General features: G+C 41.9%; 1 pseudogene; it reads left to right on the plus strand.

Annotated features, from left to right (window-relative positions):
* The first annotated feature begins 9416 nt into the window (after positions 1-9416).
* LOC123831067 lies at positions 9417-11110 on the plus strand (annotated as a pseudogene).
* Positions 11111-18116: the final 7006 nt, after the last annotated feature.

Genomic DNA, 18116 nt, shown 5'->3' on the forward strand with positions numbered 1-18116 from the left:
TATAATGGTCTCTTATATAATCTATTCTATGGTGTTTCTTATTTTTTTTTCTTCTTTTCTTCTTTTATTTGTGTTTTGCTGGATGGAAATTTCAGGATTAGTCCATTTTGGTGGAAAGTTTTCTTATTAAAGAAATCCCATTTGAATGTATTTGTTCATTTAAATTATGTTCTGTTTCTAATTTGTTCATTCATAAATCATCTTGCTTTCTTCCTTCTGATACCTTCAGGATTTTTTTTTCTTTTCTTCTTTTCTAAAGTCTGAGTTGAGTGTTTAATAATTTAAAAACAAAGTAAGTGTGTGTTTTCCTGACACTGGCCATTGTTTGTGGTCTCCATGGAGTGTGGAGGTGGGGACAGGGAGGGGCAGAGGGCAGAGGGACTGGCAAGCCTCTGCTGATTTGCATCCCAGGTGCCTGAATTTTACAATGGCTCATAATGTCAACCCCGTAACTACAATGATTTTCCTTTGCAAACAGTGATTCTTTCCTGAATCACCTTGAAATTACTGCCTTTGCAATTTTAAAGACATCCTGGCTTTATTTTCTCAGCCTCATTGCTGTAACCTCACCCAAATGCTCTACCCAGTACTGTACCTCAGGCTGGTGTGCAGTTTCCCATCGATGATTTACAGACAGAATAATCTAGAATAATAAAAAGCAGAGATCCTGGACCTAAATGATTCTGGGTTCACATCCCAGCTCAGCTACATCCTCCCTATATGACCTTTGTCAGATTTTTTGACCCAAGCCTCAGTCTCCTTGCCTATTAAATGGGAGTAATAATAGGGAGGCAGGATAATAAAAAGCTAGGGAAATTTCCTGACAAGTGGAACAGGGGAGTTGAGACAGATCATTAAACAGCTGAGCAATGTATAGCCAGATAATAAATTGCGAGATATTTTTTAAATTTTATTTATTTTTAAAGAGAGAGGAGGGAAGGAGAAAGAGAGGGAGAGAAACAATGATGTGTGAGAGAAATATTGATGGGTTGCCTCTCATGCAGCCCCAGCTGGGGACCTAGCCTGCAACTCAGGCTTGTGCCCTGACTGGGAATTGAACCAGCAACCTTTCGGTTGGGAAGCTGATGCTCAATCCACTGATCCACACTAGCCAGAGGTGCAAGATGAATTTTTTAGTTGAATTTATTGGGATGACATTGGTTCACAAAACCAATGGTTCATGTGTGCGATTCAACAAAAACATCATCTGCACACTGCATCATGAGCCCATCGCCAAAAGCAAAGTATCTTTCCGTCCCTGTTTATCCTCCCTTTGCCCACCTCTGCCTATCCACACCCACTTTCTCTCTGACTATTACCACACTCTTGTCTCTGTCTCCACGGCAGCTGGCTTTGGACAGCTGTCAGAAGGGAGGGGGGATTGGAAGGCTGGATGAAAGAAGGTGAGAGGATTAAACAATCAGAAGGTCTTGTCTTCCCTATTCAAGGACACTTAGGAGCAAATGATTCACACATTCCACACCATGCTGGGGCTGACCCCCCTCAGTCCCAGTCCTTCTTCTGAGACATTCTTTGAGGGTAAAACTGACCAGAGAATGATCCTGACCCATCTATATGCTCCTTTTGATCAATCAGTATATTAAAGGACATACCTGGAAAGTTGATAAATAGTGTATTGAGATCCTTCTCTAAAATTTACCTTTAGAAAATAGGTTAAAACTCTTAAAACAAAGGTTTGGGCTCTCTCTTGGGCAACCCCATGCTTCTTCCTACCCCTGTTCTTTCTCAGGGTTGTGTCTTTGCTTTCCCCCTCCTAAGCTGTAAGTGTCCCGATGAGATTTGCAACCAGGGGAGCAGTGGGCAGTGTCAGCTCTTAGGCTCACCCTCTGAATCTGTCTCCAAGGGATGCCCTTTTGCCTCTGTAACTTGTTTCCTGAGTCCATGCAGCCCAGCGAAGGTGAATTCTTCTGCCTCTGTGACTTTTTTCTGAAGGGCCAAGGCAGCCTCATATAAGCTCAGCTCTTCCTCACGTTTCCAAAAGACCAAGGCAGCTCCTTCTAGGCTCACTCCTGTTGTTACGATCTTGCCTTTCCTACCATAAGCCCTTCCTTTGTTTCACTGTCCCCAGCTTTAATAAATGTACTCTTCAAATCACCTGGACTTGTGTTGTGAAATCTTTCCTGCATGAAGTCAAGAACCCACACACTGCAGACCATGCTGGGCCAGAACTGCCTCGGTCCCAGTCCCTCTCCGGGAACAACAGCACCCATCTCAAAGAGCAATTATGAACATTAAAGGAAAGGGTGCATGTCAAAGACTTATCACTAAAGAAATATTAGCTACTCTAGTTTGTAACATTTGTCAAAGGGCCTCCATATACAAGCGTTTAAATGTCATTAGTTCACAATGAGGAAAATAAGACACGAAGATATTAAAGGCCATCTTTGCAGTTAACAACTGATTAATTACAAGAATTTGAGATTCTCTGTCATGTGCTCATTCTGTAGGGTAGGTTAGCTCTTAGAAAAAACTGACAGATAATGCTTTGGGGTTTTTTGCTTATAGTGCACAAACACTTCTTATATTCTGTGATTATTTCCCAGGGTCCTTATTCTCCCACTGAAATCTCCAAATATGTTTAACATGTTATACCTTCTGGAAGGCATTTATATTTTCACAGTGAATTCTGAAAAAACAATGAGAAAGTCTTCAAGGAGAGGAGAATGAATCTCTGAAAGATATTTAAGGCCAGGAACAGTGATGAACAAGGGGCCTTCTCAGTGAATGAGCTTTCTTGCTACATCTTGTGGTAGAAGGAATTATTTCTCCCAAACATGTCCATATCCTAGTCCCCAGAAGCTGCCATCTCAATTAACATGGCAAAAGGGACTTGGCAGGTGTGATTGGATTTAGGATCTTGCGATGGGGAGATTAGCCTGGACTATCCAGGTGGTCCCAATGTAACCAAAGGGTCCTTATAAGAAGGGGATAGGAGGGCGGGAGTCAGAGGAGGAAAGGTGACAACAGAAGCAGAGGTGAGTGGGGAAGCAGGGAGGAAGACCTGAAGATGCTGTGCTGCTACTCTGAAGATGGAAGAAGGAGCTACAAGCCAAGAATGAAAGTGGCCTCCCAAAGCTGGAAAGGGCAAGGAAATAGAAGTAACTCTGCTAACCCCTTGATTTTAGGGCTTTTGACGTCTAGAACTACAGAATAATTTATGTTGTTTTAAGCTAGTAAATTTGTGGTAATTTGTTACAACAGCAAAAGACTTGGACACATCTCACACTCCATCTGTCATCCAGTTATCTCGTCTTTTCCACTAGTCAGCCATTAGGAGCGGCATCAGAGTTCAACCATGAAACTGATGGCTTGGGAACTGCCTGGTCATTAGTAGGGGAAGTATGATAGTGTAGGGAATAAAGTGTTGGTTCTGAGCCACTGCACTGTGTTGTGCAGGTTGAGCCCAGCCTGGGGTGCCTGCCTGACCTGGCAAGTGAAAGCAGAAATCCAGGCCAAGCCTCATCTGCCAAGAAGTACACCCTACTGCGAGGTGGTGTTTTCTGAAAGGAAGAGACACCTTTCCCTAATTTGCACAAAGGTACCAGATGAACTAGCAATGGTCCTGGAAGGTTTATCCTTATTACCTCAAGGACCAATGGGTTGAACTCATATAAGACAATTTGCCTCTCCAGGTTTGTTACCAGTAACTCTTTTGGATAGAAGCTATAGTTATTAGGTAATTAACTTTGCTATTCACACAAGGGAGACATCAGATGAGTGAACTCACTCTAACTCCACTCCAATCCCACTTGCCTTCTTGCGTGTAACACATGCATATTTCATACAGCATATACTTCTTGCCTCAAGCATATACCTCCTACCTCAGGACCTTTGCACTCACTGTTTCCTTTTCCCAGCACATGATGCCCTTCCTGTCTTCACTTAGGTCTCTGCTGGAGAGGCAGCTATTTAGAGAGATGTTTCTTCACTGATCATTCCACTTAATAGCATCACCCTTATACTCTATTCCTTTACTCTGCTTAATTTTATTTATATAACTTCTCACTATCAAACATTGTATTGTTCATTTGTTTATTCTTTGTCTCCCCCACTGGGAAAAAGGCCCATAAGTACAGTGTTTTATTTGTGGATGCACCCTCAGCTCCCATTGCCTAAGCACATTGTAGATGTGAAGTAACTCTCTGTTGAATAAATGAACTTTTCTCCTCATGTTAAACCTACCCTCCCCAATAGGATGCTCAGGTATTTCATGGGTTGTTTTGTGTGTCATTTCACTCCCTGACCCAGCATAAAGGGGAAGGTGATTAGTGGGCTGTTTCAGGGTGTGTTCTGGTCCCCTTCTTACTGGTCCCCATCTTCTAGGACACAGCGAGAACATAATGAGGCATATAACAGAATGGAATATTTTGTTGAAAATTGATCCTGTAAAATTTCTACTTGTTGCCCTGTTCATCTTCACTTGTAAAATTACAAATTCTTCAGACTGCAAACTCATGCTTACCAATGAAAAATGCTTACACTTTATATTAATCATTGGAACACTAATCCTTTAGTTTTCATTGTAATGCTTCAAGTCAATATTTGAGAAAGAGCCACTCTCATCCCTGTCCTTGGCCCCACCCTAATTTTTCCTGTGTTGGTCCTACTCTTATCTCTCTGAACTCTCTCCTACAGTCTCCACACCCCGCCTCCCCCAGCCCAGGTCTGGCTAGCTCTTCAGGTGGGCAGAAGCTCGCTGTCCCCTTTCTTCTTCAGAGAAGCTAGTCATTCTAATATCTATGGTTTGGGCACTTTCATGAAATATGTTCCTGGGTAGACAAATTGTCCCATTTTCTGATTCTGCTAACTGAAAGTGATTCTTTTTTGTGCCCCGAAATAACTTCTAATAACTTCTAGTGCAGTTTTTAATTCTTCGGAGCTTAAGGGCTCAGAGATGGTAGGAGATTGAAACAGGAATTTTTATTACTGAGACTCACATCATTTCTTTTTTCTATATTTACTCCCTGTAAGGTGTGAGTCTCTCATGCCTACCAGGTGCACAGGCCCACAAGTCTCTATTCAGTGTGTGTTCCTTGATACAATGACACAGAGAGGTGTGCTTTTCCTGTGAGGTTAACGTTCTGTGGAAACGGGATGACGATGGATACCTGGTCTAGAATCACTACTGTTTAATGTTTTCAGCATATATTTTTAAACATTTACCAGCCACTATTAGACTCTAAAAATATAGATTCATAGTTGAAATAGCCCGAGTGAGTATTAAACTCTTCACTGTCAATTCCTCTGTCAATGTTGGCCAGAGAAATTTGGAGAGAATTTTGGGCAGAGTTTGGAGATAACTTTTATCTCAATAAAACAGTTGCAGTCCTTCTTTTCAGCTATTCTAAGGACTTTGTCCCTAAATAGCTGGGACCCACATCAGTGAGAACTGCCTCATGTAAAACAAAAGTATGATTTCATTATCTGAGAAAATTGGCCTCACTGTGGGAAGCTCGTTAATTTGAAATGGAAAATAACCAGCTCAGAAAAGGATGGGTGGGAGTGTGTCTTCCTCTTTTTCCTGTAAATTAAGGGAAAATGACTTTGGCTGAAAGATGGCTTGGCAAGATGCTTGGCTCTTTAAAGGAAAAGCCTGTCAAGAGCAGATAGGTTATGATTTCCCAGAAAGCGAGGAATGCACGAGAGGCCACACATCTGCGTTCATTTGTCTCGGCTGCTTACATCACAAGAGGGATTCCATTAGGTTCACCTTTTCCAGGCAGAGTTCTCCAAGTGTTCTCCACAAGAACTTAAGGGCCAGTAGTGACTAGCTTCAAATTTCCAGATGCCTATCAGTGTCTTTCTCTGTTTTCCTTTTTCTGCTCCACCCAATTCTAGGTTAATGTTGTGAGAAGAGACTGGCAGAGAAGTAAAAGAAAAATGATAAGAATTCCTTGCTTTAAAAAACAGATATAATGAAAGCAAAGTTTAAAAAAACCCTACTAGATTGCATGCTCTAGTCTGTAAAGATAGAAATGAATCATATGTAAACATTATTTGCATAAGCAGCTCATTTTTCAGTTTCCTTTTTACATTCTTTTATCACTCTTTTTCTCCCATAGCCAACTTTTTTCTCTTATTTTTCTCAACCTGTTTCAATTTTTCCTCCTCACTCCTTCTTTATCTTTCTTCTTCTTCATTCAATTTCCTTATTTTCTCCTTTAGCATCTCCTTCCCCCATAATTTCTCTCCCCCACAGTAGGCAGTAGGTGAGAGAAAGTTCTGAATTTCATGTCCCACGACCTAAGATTGAAACAACCAACAAAGTCAGTTTGGTTTATGTGGTACCAACAATGGAGTCTTTTAAAAGTTTTACATGGACCTAAGGTAATACTTAGGATAAATCCTCTTTTAATATCTCCATATTGTCCCTTTATATTCAAAATTTTTATGTTCCACCACTATAATATTTATTAAAAACAAAATTTAAGAATTTTTGCCCTGTGAATATAACCAGAGACATTGAAATAAAGAACCAACTGACAGTAACCAGAGGCAGGTGGGGAGGGGATCATGGGGTGGGGGGAGAGGAAGGGTTGTCAAGGAACATGTGTAAAGGACACATGGTCAAAGCCAAAGGGGGGAAGGATTGAGAGGGTGGGAGGAAAATGGAGACAACTATACATGAACAACAATACAAATAAAATAATTCTTACCTTGTGAATATTTCAGTACTATTTTAAAAATCAAGGCCCTGGATAGCATAGCTCAGTGGATTGAGCATGGGTTGTGAATCCAAGTGTCGCAGGTTCGATTCCCAATCAGGGCACATGCCTGGGTTGCAGGCCACGGCCCCCAGCAACCGCACATTGATGTTTCTCTCTCTCTCTCTCTCTTTCTCCCTCCCTTCCCTCTCTAAAAAATAAATAAATAAAATCTTTTTAAAAAATCAAGGCTAAGATGCAGGGTAGCTTTATAATTGTAGGTTTTACTTTATCTTTTTTATTTTTATTAGCTTTATCTTTTTATAGTTTTGGTATAATATATCATTATACCAATCTCTAGATTAGGAGTTTTCTTGGCCCTGGCCAGGTAGCTCAGTTGGTTAGACCATCCTTCCCATATGCCAAGGTTGTAGGTTTGACCCCTGGTCAGGGTACATACAAAGTCAGGGCACATCCAGAGAATCAACCAATGAGTGAATCAATGAGTAGAATGGCAAATGGATGTTTCTCTATCTCTCTCTCAAAAATCTCTAAACAAAAAAGTTTTCTTAAGTATAATCATTAGGTTGGCTAATTGTTCTTTTTTTATTATTTGATATCAGTAGGTAAGAGACAACATATTAAAAAAAGAAAACGTTTCATTTTATTCTTTTTTTATAAAATATTTTGTTAATTGTGTTGCACTGCCCTTTTACCTACATCCTGGGACAGCCCCTCTTTAGTCCACAGGAAATTCTAGTCCTGAGTGTGAAGTTCTCCCATCTTTCCACGGTAGCCTCCGAGTAGCCCTTTACCCTGTCGTGTTTGTCCTCTCCATGTTACTGCCTGGGATGGTGTGATTATTCATTTCTCGTTTTAATTTGACTAGGCTCAAAGGATGCCCAGATAGGTAGTAAAGCACTATTTCTGGGTATGACTGCAAAGGTGTTTCTAGAAGAGGGCAGCACCTGAACTGGTGAACTGAGTAAAGCAGATGGCTCTTCTCAAAATGTGCTAGCATCATCCAATCTGTTGCTGGCCTGAATAGAACAAAAGGATGGAAGAAGGGCAAATTTGCTCTCTGTTGGCATTGGGCCATTGTCTTCTGCCCCTGGGCGTTGATACTCTCTGTTCTCAGAGAGAACAGTCTGTTCTCAGACTGAGTTATGCTACCAGCTCCTGGTTCTCCAGCTCACAGACAGTAGATGGTGGGACCTCTTGGCTTCCATAATTATGTACGTCAATTCCTACAATAAATCGATGTCTCCATGTGTATTTACCTATACTGTATTATAAAATGGCATGCCGCTGTATTTTCTTATGTTAAATCCTGTAGGCTTATGAATGATAGCAAAAAATGATTTAAATAGTTTATGTAAAAGGTAATTTGACATAATGTGATAATCATAGTGACCGCATTCTTTTATATTCTATTTTCATAAAAGTAAAATATGCTGCCTACTGGGAAAGGGGAAGGTTTCTGAGAGGTCTAATGATGACAAAGGGGCATATTACAAGGGAATTGGGGAGACTGGAGGAGAAAGATCTGGAAGTTTGGGGGCTACAGCAGTGTTTAAAGTAAGGAAAAGCAGGCTTGCAAGAGGGAGGAAAGGTGCTGAGAAGGAGGCCAGTCAGAGAGGAAATGGCACAGAGACGAATGGAGCAGAAAGTACATTAACAGGAAGTAGAAAACGTTAGAGGAAATAGCACTGGTCTGGTGTCTGCTACTTCTATTATGGTCCTGAACAGATTTTTAAAAATCAACACACCATGGGACTACTTAAAGGACAATTTGTTGTTTTCACTGAGATGCCAAGACATGAGTTTTAGAAATTTTGATCGTAAAATCTATGGGATGATCCCAACAGGCATTTCACAAGGTTCACAAATGCAAGGGGAAGAATGGAAGAAGTTGGTCAATTTACAGCCTATTACATAAGGAGTGTCTGAAAGAAAAGAGGAAGACTGTGGGCAGAACTCTGTCAAGACACCAGCGGGCAGTCCGAGGACAGAGCCTGAGAACTCTTCTTATTACTGAGATGTGAAGTGGTTGCTGGTGACTTTGTAGTTATTTAGTTAAATTGACACTGCAGTGTCACTTTACCTCAGCTGAGAAGGAGAATGAACAGATCCAGGTAAAGAAAAAGAATGTGTATTTGAAGAAGAACTATGGTAAGTAGAAGTGGGATATGCCATTCTTCTGGCATGGCTTACCTGGAGTATATAGAGACCGTGGATATAACAGAAAAGAATGTCTTCATACATGTTCATCTCAAAGCACCAAGTATTAATTAACTTTATACAAAACCACTTGTTTGGAGACAAAAGCTGCAGAGAAATTAACTTGGGACTGGGTTTGGAAATGAAGCTGTCAGTGTTTGCTGATTGTCCAATGAGTAGTTGAAAGTAGGAACTACTAGTTGAAAGTGCACTGATTGAGTTAAGCTCTCTAGCTTAGATCAGCCATGATTCTATGTCAGAAAAAACCAAATTGGTTGACTTCTTTAATATCTGTCCATTCATACACTTCTCTAATGTCTTCAGGTTTTTCATCTGTGAAGAAAGATAGCAATAGCACCTGCATCTCTCTCTCTCTCTCTCTCTCACACACACACACACACACACACACACACACACACACACACAGAGTTTTTGTGAAGAGTCATTGAGATAATGAAGAGAAAGCCTTTGGTGTGGCAGCAGGACTGTGGGCAGTCAGGGCTTTGGGGCCAGGCATCTTGGCCCGGGTCCATGGGGACCTCAGTGGGCACAGGGGACTGTGGGAATGGCCTGGAGTCTGAGGTACTGGAGCCTGAGTGTTACAGAACCATTCAATGCTGTTGTGGAACAGCTGGGGGATTTGATTGCCTGACTCCCAAGGAAAGAGTTTGGTGAAAAAGGAAAGGGGTTATTTATTTAAATTTCATACATATTTAGAATAATAGCAGATTTCTGCCAGTAAGTTCCGTTCCCTTTAAAAACACCCCAAAACAAGTAGCCCTGCCTCCCTCCGCCTTGCCAGACCAGTTTCAGAATACACCACTCAGTAGTACCATCTTTCAGAAAAACAGAAGTCTGAAGCTCAGCATTCACCACCACAGTTCAGCTCCAAGCATCTCTCACATGTCTGTGTGTTTGGCCAGGCAGGTCCCTGCAGCTCTACCAGCTCTGCCAGCTCTGCCACCATCTTTTCTGAGCAGACCTCCAAGCATACCTCCCCACCTCGTGGCAGACCTCTTTCAGACCTCGTGCTACCGGCCTGCTCTAATTTGAATGCTCAGCTCAGAACTTCCTGCTTGACCTAACATCCCACTCTTCCTATGGTGCCTTAGTGTTCAGAATTTTTTGTTAGCTTCCCAGTGTCTTTGATCCTCTTTTGGTTGCCAGCTTTAGGGCAAGAGTTCCCAGTGATCCATGAGCATCCAGGGCGGGTATCTGCCCCCACAGCTCACGCTGGTCCTGTTTGAGCTCCCCTCCCTGCCATGTCACCGTCACTCTGCCAGTGTACATTCTCACAGTCAGGTACACAATTTTGCAGCTTCCAAAGTTTCTCTCCTCAGGAAGGCACAGGTTGTTAATTTACCTTTGTTATGCAATGTGCCTTAAATGCTGTATTTTACACTTTTTAGGCTTACCTTCCTGCTCCCTTCCTGCTTGAAGGTAGAATTGTGGGGATGTTCCCCTATTATCAGGAGACTCATGCTCACTACCCTGTTACACTAGGAGCTGCCGCTGCTGCTGGAGCCTGAACCTGAACAGGAGCTGCTCAGCCCTGGCCGCCCCCTCCCTAGAACCCCAGGGCCCTGGGCCTGGCTCTGGGTCCCTCCATCCCCACCCCACAACCAGGGGGAGGAGGAGCCCAGACTGGTTGAGGGTAACCTGGGGGATGGTGCCATTGAAGACCCAGAGCTGGAAAGTGATCAAAGCTGGCGTCAGGGAGATGAAGGAAGAGGCTGGGAAGCTAAAGGAGCTACAAAATGAGGCAGAGAAGCAGATGAATGTGAGTGCACCTCCAGGCAGTGCCGGGCAGGTGGTGATGTCGGCTGAGGAGAAGATGGAGGCTGATGCTGCCCATGTGGGCTGCGGTGCACCACACCAGAGCTGGAAGCACATTCTTGTGGCTGTGGTTCAGTCAACCGTGTTCCCATATCCTGTGGCAAATGTAGCGGCCATCTCCTAGTGTTTGTGGATATAGAATTCTCAAAGAGTAGTGAAGACTCCCCTGGCCTTAGATGAGCCCCTATTTAGAGGAAGAGGAATCAAGGTGATGCCAAAAGAAACCAACAAACCAGGCATCAGTCGACAGGCTGGGGTTTCCCATGAGCCCAATAACGTGGTTGGGAACCACCAACTGGTCCCAACCAGGATTCCACTGTGGTTTTAACAGCAGGCGGGCCCTGGGGGTGTGTCTGCAGGTCCACCCACTCCACATACACACATACTAGAGAGACTAGAGTAGAGCAACTTCATGGTATTCCCCTTCCTTTAAAAAGTGTGTATTAGGAGGAGAGAGAAGAAAAAAAAAAGAGTAAAGAAGGGGAGAAAGAATTAAAGGTGACCTTAATAGAAAATAGATAGATGATAGATGAGATAGAGAGAGAGAGAGAAGAGAGAGATGGGGGGGGGAGAGAGAGAGAGAGAGAGATACGGTGGCAGATGGAAGAATCCCATACCTAACTGCTAAGGAGGGACCTCCTCTGAGGAGTGACTAAGACCCAGGGACTGGGACAGGGGGCTGCTCATTCACTCCGGGCATTCAGCAGGGATTCCACTCAACTGCGCAAGCTGCTCCCACAGTTTCCCCCTCCGTGGGGCATGGATGGTAGGATTTCACCCCGCTGGGGACTCCTGAAGGGTAGGTGGGCATGAATGATAGGAGGCAATTTTTTTTTTGTTTGTTGTTGCGCTTTTTTAAATCCAGGTCTCTGGAAGGACACCAAGCTGTTCTGTTCATTACCTTCCCGCCCTCTCCTCCCTCAGTTTCATTCACAGTGCTCTCCTGCCTGCGCCTGTCCTGTCAGTTCGACCACCCATCCCACCCACCCCTCTTCTGGCTCCCTGCTCCTCCAGATCCCGGGTGCTATGTTTTGTTTCTTTTTGTTTCTTTTTCTGTTTTGAGTGTGTTTCTTTGCAGGTTTCTATAGCGGGGTTTTGCACCCCCTCACCCCCAATGGCTCCGGTGTAAATTCCCCTTTCCCCGGGGAAATGCACTACCTTGTATTGTTGGGGGGGGGGTTGGGGGGGGAAGGTTTTTTTGTTGTTGTTGTTTTTCAGTTTTTTAGTTATTTTTCCCTTTGCCTTTTTCTTTTATTTGGAGGGAAAGGGAGGAAGTGGACACAGAGGTGGGAAGTGGGTTTTGTTTATTTTTTAGTTCATTTCTAGGGTGGAGGGATTTAGCAAAATATGTGTCATAAATAAAGCTGTTTTTGACAATTTAAAAAAAGCTTTTGACATATAGCGGGACCTAGATATGTGCTAGACCCTAAACCCATAGGGACTGTTTTGGCAATTTAGCATTAAATCTCCAATGCCTAGCAAGAATGCCAGGCAAACAATAGACAGGCAATCTGTGTTTTTGGACAGGAAGAATAAATGATTAGTCTTTGCATGCACCACCGCCACTCTGCACTGTAACATTTTAGGTTGTGGCAGCAGCCTTTTTGACTCTAATCTTGCCTTTCTCTAATCCAGCGATTTTCAACCTTTTTTATCTCATGCCACATAAACTAATTTCTAAAATTCTGTGACACACCAAAAATATGTTTTTTGCCAATAAGACAAAAAATAGGTACAATTTTGATTCATTCACACTGGATGGCTATTGTACTGGCTGTTGCCATATTTTAATTTGACAGTCTAAGGGAAAAGAAGGCAGTGCCCCTGACTAAACAGTGAGATACTGCATGTTTTAAAACGTTCTTTCACCACACTAGTTGGAAATCGCTGCCTGATCTCTTCTCCAAAATGCCAACAGAGTTTTCTAAAGCACAATCTGGCCATATCACTTTTGACTAATGTGTAAGTCTCCCCATCGCACCCAGATAACACCCAACCTCTCGGCATGGCTCAGAACGCCTGTCAACCTGGGCCCACGTTTGCTTCTTTCCTCAGAAAATCCAAAAGACTTGGGGGCTCCTGAACACACGATAATCCTTCTTCTCAAGGTATACTGATTAGAAATTTAATGTTGCTGCCTTTAATACATACCTAATAACACACACCTTAAATAAATGCTTTTTCTCACATGTTGAAAAATCTGGGAGTGGAAACTACAGAGCTCGCTGGGCTGTCAGATTTTTATAGACCTAGATTTTTCTAGACTCGCACTCACCATTCAGAACTGTGACCATCTACATCCACAGGATTGTTATGTGGGCTAAGAACTGGGACCACCCATACCAACAGCTGTGTTAAAAAAAATACAAGATTTACCGATGATAGCCATTCTGACCAGTGTGAGGTAATATGGGGAACCCTTTTGCACTGTTGGTGCGGATGCAGATTGATGCAGCCACTGTGGAAAGCAGTATAAAGTTTCCTCAAAAGCATCAAAAATGAAATTCGTTTATGATCCAGTGACTCCACTTCTGAGAATTTAATCTGAAGAAATTCAAAACACTAATTCAAAAGAATATAAGCACCCCTACGTACATTGCAGCATTATTTATAATAGTTAAGTTTTGGAAGCAGCCCAGGTGTCCATCAGTAGATGAGTAGATAAAGCAACCATAGGGCATTTATACAATGGACTACTACTTGGCTATTAAAAAAAAGAAGAAAATTTTACCCTTTGCAACAGAATGGATAGACCTGGAGAACATTATGTTAAGTGAAATAAGCCAGTCAGAGAAAGAGATATCATATGACTTCACTCGTGTGGAATATAATAAACAAACTGAACTAACAAGTAAAATAGAGATAGACTCATAGATAGAGGGCAGGCTGCCAGCTCTGGGGGAGAGAGTGAGGGGTGGAGGGACACAGAAAACTAAAAGGACTCATGGACAAGGAACACAGTGTGGTGATTCCAGGGAGGAGTGAGTGGAGGTGGAAGAAATTGTAAGGGGTATAAATGGTAATGGAGAAAAATACAATAAAATTTTTAAAAAACACAAGAAGTTGAGAATCAGCACTGAGTGTGGAAGTGCCTAACTAAGTATGGTTTAGTTCTTGGTTCTGGAAAACTTTGCCCAAGGGAAAAATGGTAACCAGCAAGTAGCTTCACTATTGCTTCAGGGAATTTCTGCACACAGTGTAGCTGAAGCAACATTTGCTCAGTCTGGCAAATAGCATCTTTTAAACAACAGCTTATTTATCAAAAATCACAGCTAATAATCTGTCAAGGTGTTCTCCCTTCCTGCAATGAGTTCTAATGAACTGAACATTTCTTTATTAACAGGTCGTCTGGTGAAATTTGGGGGAATTTTAATACTATCCTTAGCTTGTGGCTTCTGTCCTCTTTTTGGAGACAACATGTCTTTATTACAGGCTTAAAGAAATGGGAAGGATGAAAGGCAAAATGTGCATGCCAAATAACCTTACCTTGTAAAACAATTTGAACTGGTGAAATATGAGGACTCCAATACCATTCTGCTGTTAGGAAAACCAAAGTACCAATAGTTTGCTTCTCAGTGTTCCATAATATGATACTCAGAGTGAGATGGGACCTCCCACTCTTTTATTTGAAAGAACTTTTATTTTATTTTATTTTTTATGGTAGCTTTTCTTTTTTTAAAATATATTTTATTGATTTTGCTCCTACGGTTGCCCCATTTCCCCCCCTTTATTCCCTTCTGCCCTGCACATTCCCTCCCACCCACATTTTCCCCCGTTAGTACATGTCCATGGGTCATACATATAAGTTCTTTAGCTTCTACATTCCTATACTATTCTTAACCTCCCCCTATTCTACATACCATTTATGCTTCTTATTCCCTCTACCTTTTTGCTTATTCTCTCCTCCCTTTCCCTGCTGATAACCCTCCATGTGATCTCCATTTCTATGATTCTGTTCCTGTTCTAATTGTTTGCTTAGTTTGTTTTGTTTTTGTATTTTTAGATTCAGTTATTGATAATTGTGAGTTTGTTGCCATTTTACTGTTTGTATTTTTGATGTTCTTCTTTTTCTTAGATAAGTCCCTTTAACATTTCATATAATAAGAACTTGGTGATGATGAACTCCCTTAACTTGATCTTATCTGGGAAGTACTTTATCTGCCCTTCCATTCTAAATGATAGCTTTGCTAGATAAGAGTAATCTTGGATGTAGGTACTTGCCTTTCTTGACTTGGAATACTTCTTTCCAGCCCCTTCTTGCCTGTAACATTTCTTTTGAGCTGATGGTCCAATGCAAACTCCTTCATACGTAACTGTCTCCTTTTCTCTCGCCTCTTTTAAGATTATCTCCTAAACTTTAATCTTGGATAATGTAATTATGATGTGCCTTGGTGTGTGCTTCCTTGGATTCACCTTCTTTGGGACTCTCTGAGCTTCCTGGACTGCCTGGAAGTCTGTTTCCTTTGCTAGATTGGTAAAGTTCTCCTTCATTATTTTTTAAAATAAGTTTCAATTTCTTCTCTTTCTCTTCCCCTTCTGGCACCCTTATGATTCAGATGTTGGTAAGTTTAAAGTTGTCCTGGGGGTTCCTAAGCCTCTCCTCATTTTTTTGAATTCTTATTTCTTCATTCTGTTCTGGTTGAATGTTTCTTTCTTCCTTCTGCTCCAAACTGTTGATTTGAATCCTGGTTTCCTTCCCACCACTGTTGGTTCCCTATGTATTTTCCTTTATTTCACTTTGCATTTTCTTCACTTTTTCCTCTATTTCGCAACCATATTCAGCCATTTCTGTGAGTATCCTAATTACCACTGTTTTAAACTATGCATCTGGTAAGTTGGCTATCTCTTCATTGCTTGGTTGTATTTTTTCTGGATCTTTATCTGTTCTTTCATTTGGGCCACTTTTTTGGGGGGGTCTCTATACACCTGTTATATAGTAAGGGGTGGAGCCTTAAGTATTCACCAGGGTGGGGCAACCCACATTGCCAAGTTATATATGTGGGGGAGGGGTCTGAGAGGAAACAATGGCACTTGATCAGCTCTTGGCTGGCTTTCAGTCACTTTCCCCACTACCCACAAGCAAATTGGGACTTTCTGGTGCTCATTCCCAGGTGTGTGGGTTTGTGTATGTTCTACAGCCCTGTGGGTCTCTCCAACAAACCCTACTGTGAGGCTGGGAGTTTCTCCTGCTGCTACCTCAACCCCCACAGGTTTTTTCAGTCACAGGATCTGAGGCTTTATTTCCCCACTCTGGAACCCTGGGTTGAACAGTCTGTCTTGCTCCCCAGTTGTTCCTCCTGGTTTATCTGTGCATGAATGTGGGACCACCTGCTCCACCAGCCACCGTCTCACCCAGTTCTCCATCCACTGCCTTGCCATGAGTCCTCTCCACCCCTCCTACCAGTCTGGTTTCTTCTTTAACTCCTTGGTTGTTGGGACTTCCATACAGTTTGATTTTCTGGAAGTTCTGGTTGTTTTTTGTTTTTAAATATGTTGTTGTCCTTCTCTTGGTTGTGCGAGGAGGCACAGTGTATCTACCTAGGCCTCCATCTTGACCAGCTGAAAGAACTTTTATTTAAAAGACCTCCCACTCTTTTATTTAAAAGAACCCCTATCTTGTTATCTTTATAGTCTTCCAATGCCTATCACAGGGACTTACACTACAGTTCACGTTCAGGAAAGATTTTTGAATGACATAGAAAATTTGGATGAGTAAAATACTTGCTTTTTAAATTTGCCTATTGATTTTTTAGAGAGAGAGAGAGGAAAAGAAAGAGAGAGAGAGAAGCATTGATTTGTTGTTTCACTTACTTATGCACTCACCAGTTGCTTCTTATACGAGTATGTGCCTTGACTGGGGACTGAATCCACAATTTTGACCTATCAGGATGATGCTCTAACCAACAGAGCTACCCAGCCAGGGCTGAAGTAAAATACTTTCAATGTTGAGATGAAATTATCCAAAATAACTACTGATTCCTCAGTATTTGCAACAATACAAAAAATATATCCCAAGTTCTCCCCCCTGAGATGGCCCCAGCACATTTCTAACCTCTAGGACAATTGAAAGAACCAGCTCCATGGAATGTGGGTGCCAGAGAACTCTGAATTCTTTATTGCACCTTATTGAGCCACCATGCTTAAAAAGAAACTTTTCCAGGTTCGAATCTAACATGTGCTTAGGGCAGAAGTTGACATATTGTGTAATGAAGCTCTCACTGCCCACTGTCAACAAGCCTCTCCACCATACCCCTACCAGAGGAGAACAGTTAATCCTTCAGTGTATATCCTTTCAGGTAATTTTCAGTGTATTTAAAAGCATATGTATCCATACAGACAAACCTAAAATAGGATTAATGTTTTTTTATCTTTTAAAAAAATTTATTTACTTATATTTTTAAAGATTTTATTTATTTATTTTTACAGAGGGAAGGAGGGAGAAAGAGAGAGAGAGAAACATCAATGTGCGGTTGCTGGGGGTCATGGCCTGCAACCCAAGCATGTACCCTGACTGGGAATCGAACCTGTGACACTTTGGTTCGCAGCCTGCACTCAATCCACTGAGCTATGCCAGCCAGGGCTTATTTACTTATTTTTAATATATTTTATTGATTATGCTATTACAGTTGTCCCATTTTCCCCCTTTACTCCCCTCTACCCTGCACCCCCTCCCACCCACATTCCCCCCCTTTAGTTCATGTCCATGTGTCATACTTATAAGTTCTTTAGTTTCTACACTTCCCATACTATTCTTACCCTCCCCCTGTCTATTTTCTACCTACCATCTATGCTACTTATTCTCTGTAACTTTTTCCCCTCTTTCCTCCTCCCACTCCCCTGTTGCTAACCCTCCATGTGATCTCCATTTCTGTGGGTCTGTTCCTGTTCTAGTTGTTTGCTTAGTTTGTTTTTGTTTTACGTGTGGTTGTTAATAATTGTGAGTTTGCTGTCATTTTACTGTACATGTTTTTTATCTTCTTTTTCTTAGCTAAGTCCCTTTAACAGTTCATATAATAAGGGCTGGATAATGATGAACTCTTTTAATTTGACCTTATGTGGGAAGCACTTAATCTGCCCTTCCGTTCTAAATTAAAGCTTTGCTGGATAGAGCAATCTTGGATGTAGGTCCTTGCTTTTCATTACTTGGAATACTTCTTTCTAGTACCTTCTTGCCTGTAAGGTCTCTTTTGAGAAATTAGCTGACAGTCTGATGGGCACGCTGATTAATGTTTTATATAAATCATATCATGTGAAATTTTCCACAAATTGGTTTCTTTCTATTATTTTTAGAGCACTTTCCATGTTAGGACCTATAGTTCAAACAATTATTTTTAATCTCCGCATAGCTTCTGTTGCATGAACACTAACCTGTTGAACTCAATCTGCTACCTGACC

The sequence above is a fragment of the Phyllostomus hastatus genome, unplaced genomic scaffold (genome assembly GCF_019186645.2).
Source record: "Phyllostomus hastatus isolate PE091 unplaced genomic scaffold, TTU_PhHast_1.1 phas_scaffold_1674, whole genome shotgun sequence".
In the NCBI taxonomy this organism is placed as follows: domain Eukaryota; kingdom Metazoa; phylum Chordata; class Mammalia; order Chiroptera; family Phyllostomidae; genus Phyllostomus; species Phyllostomus hastatus.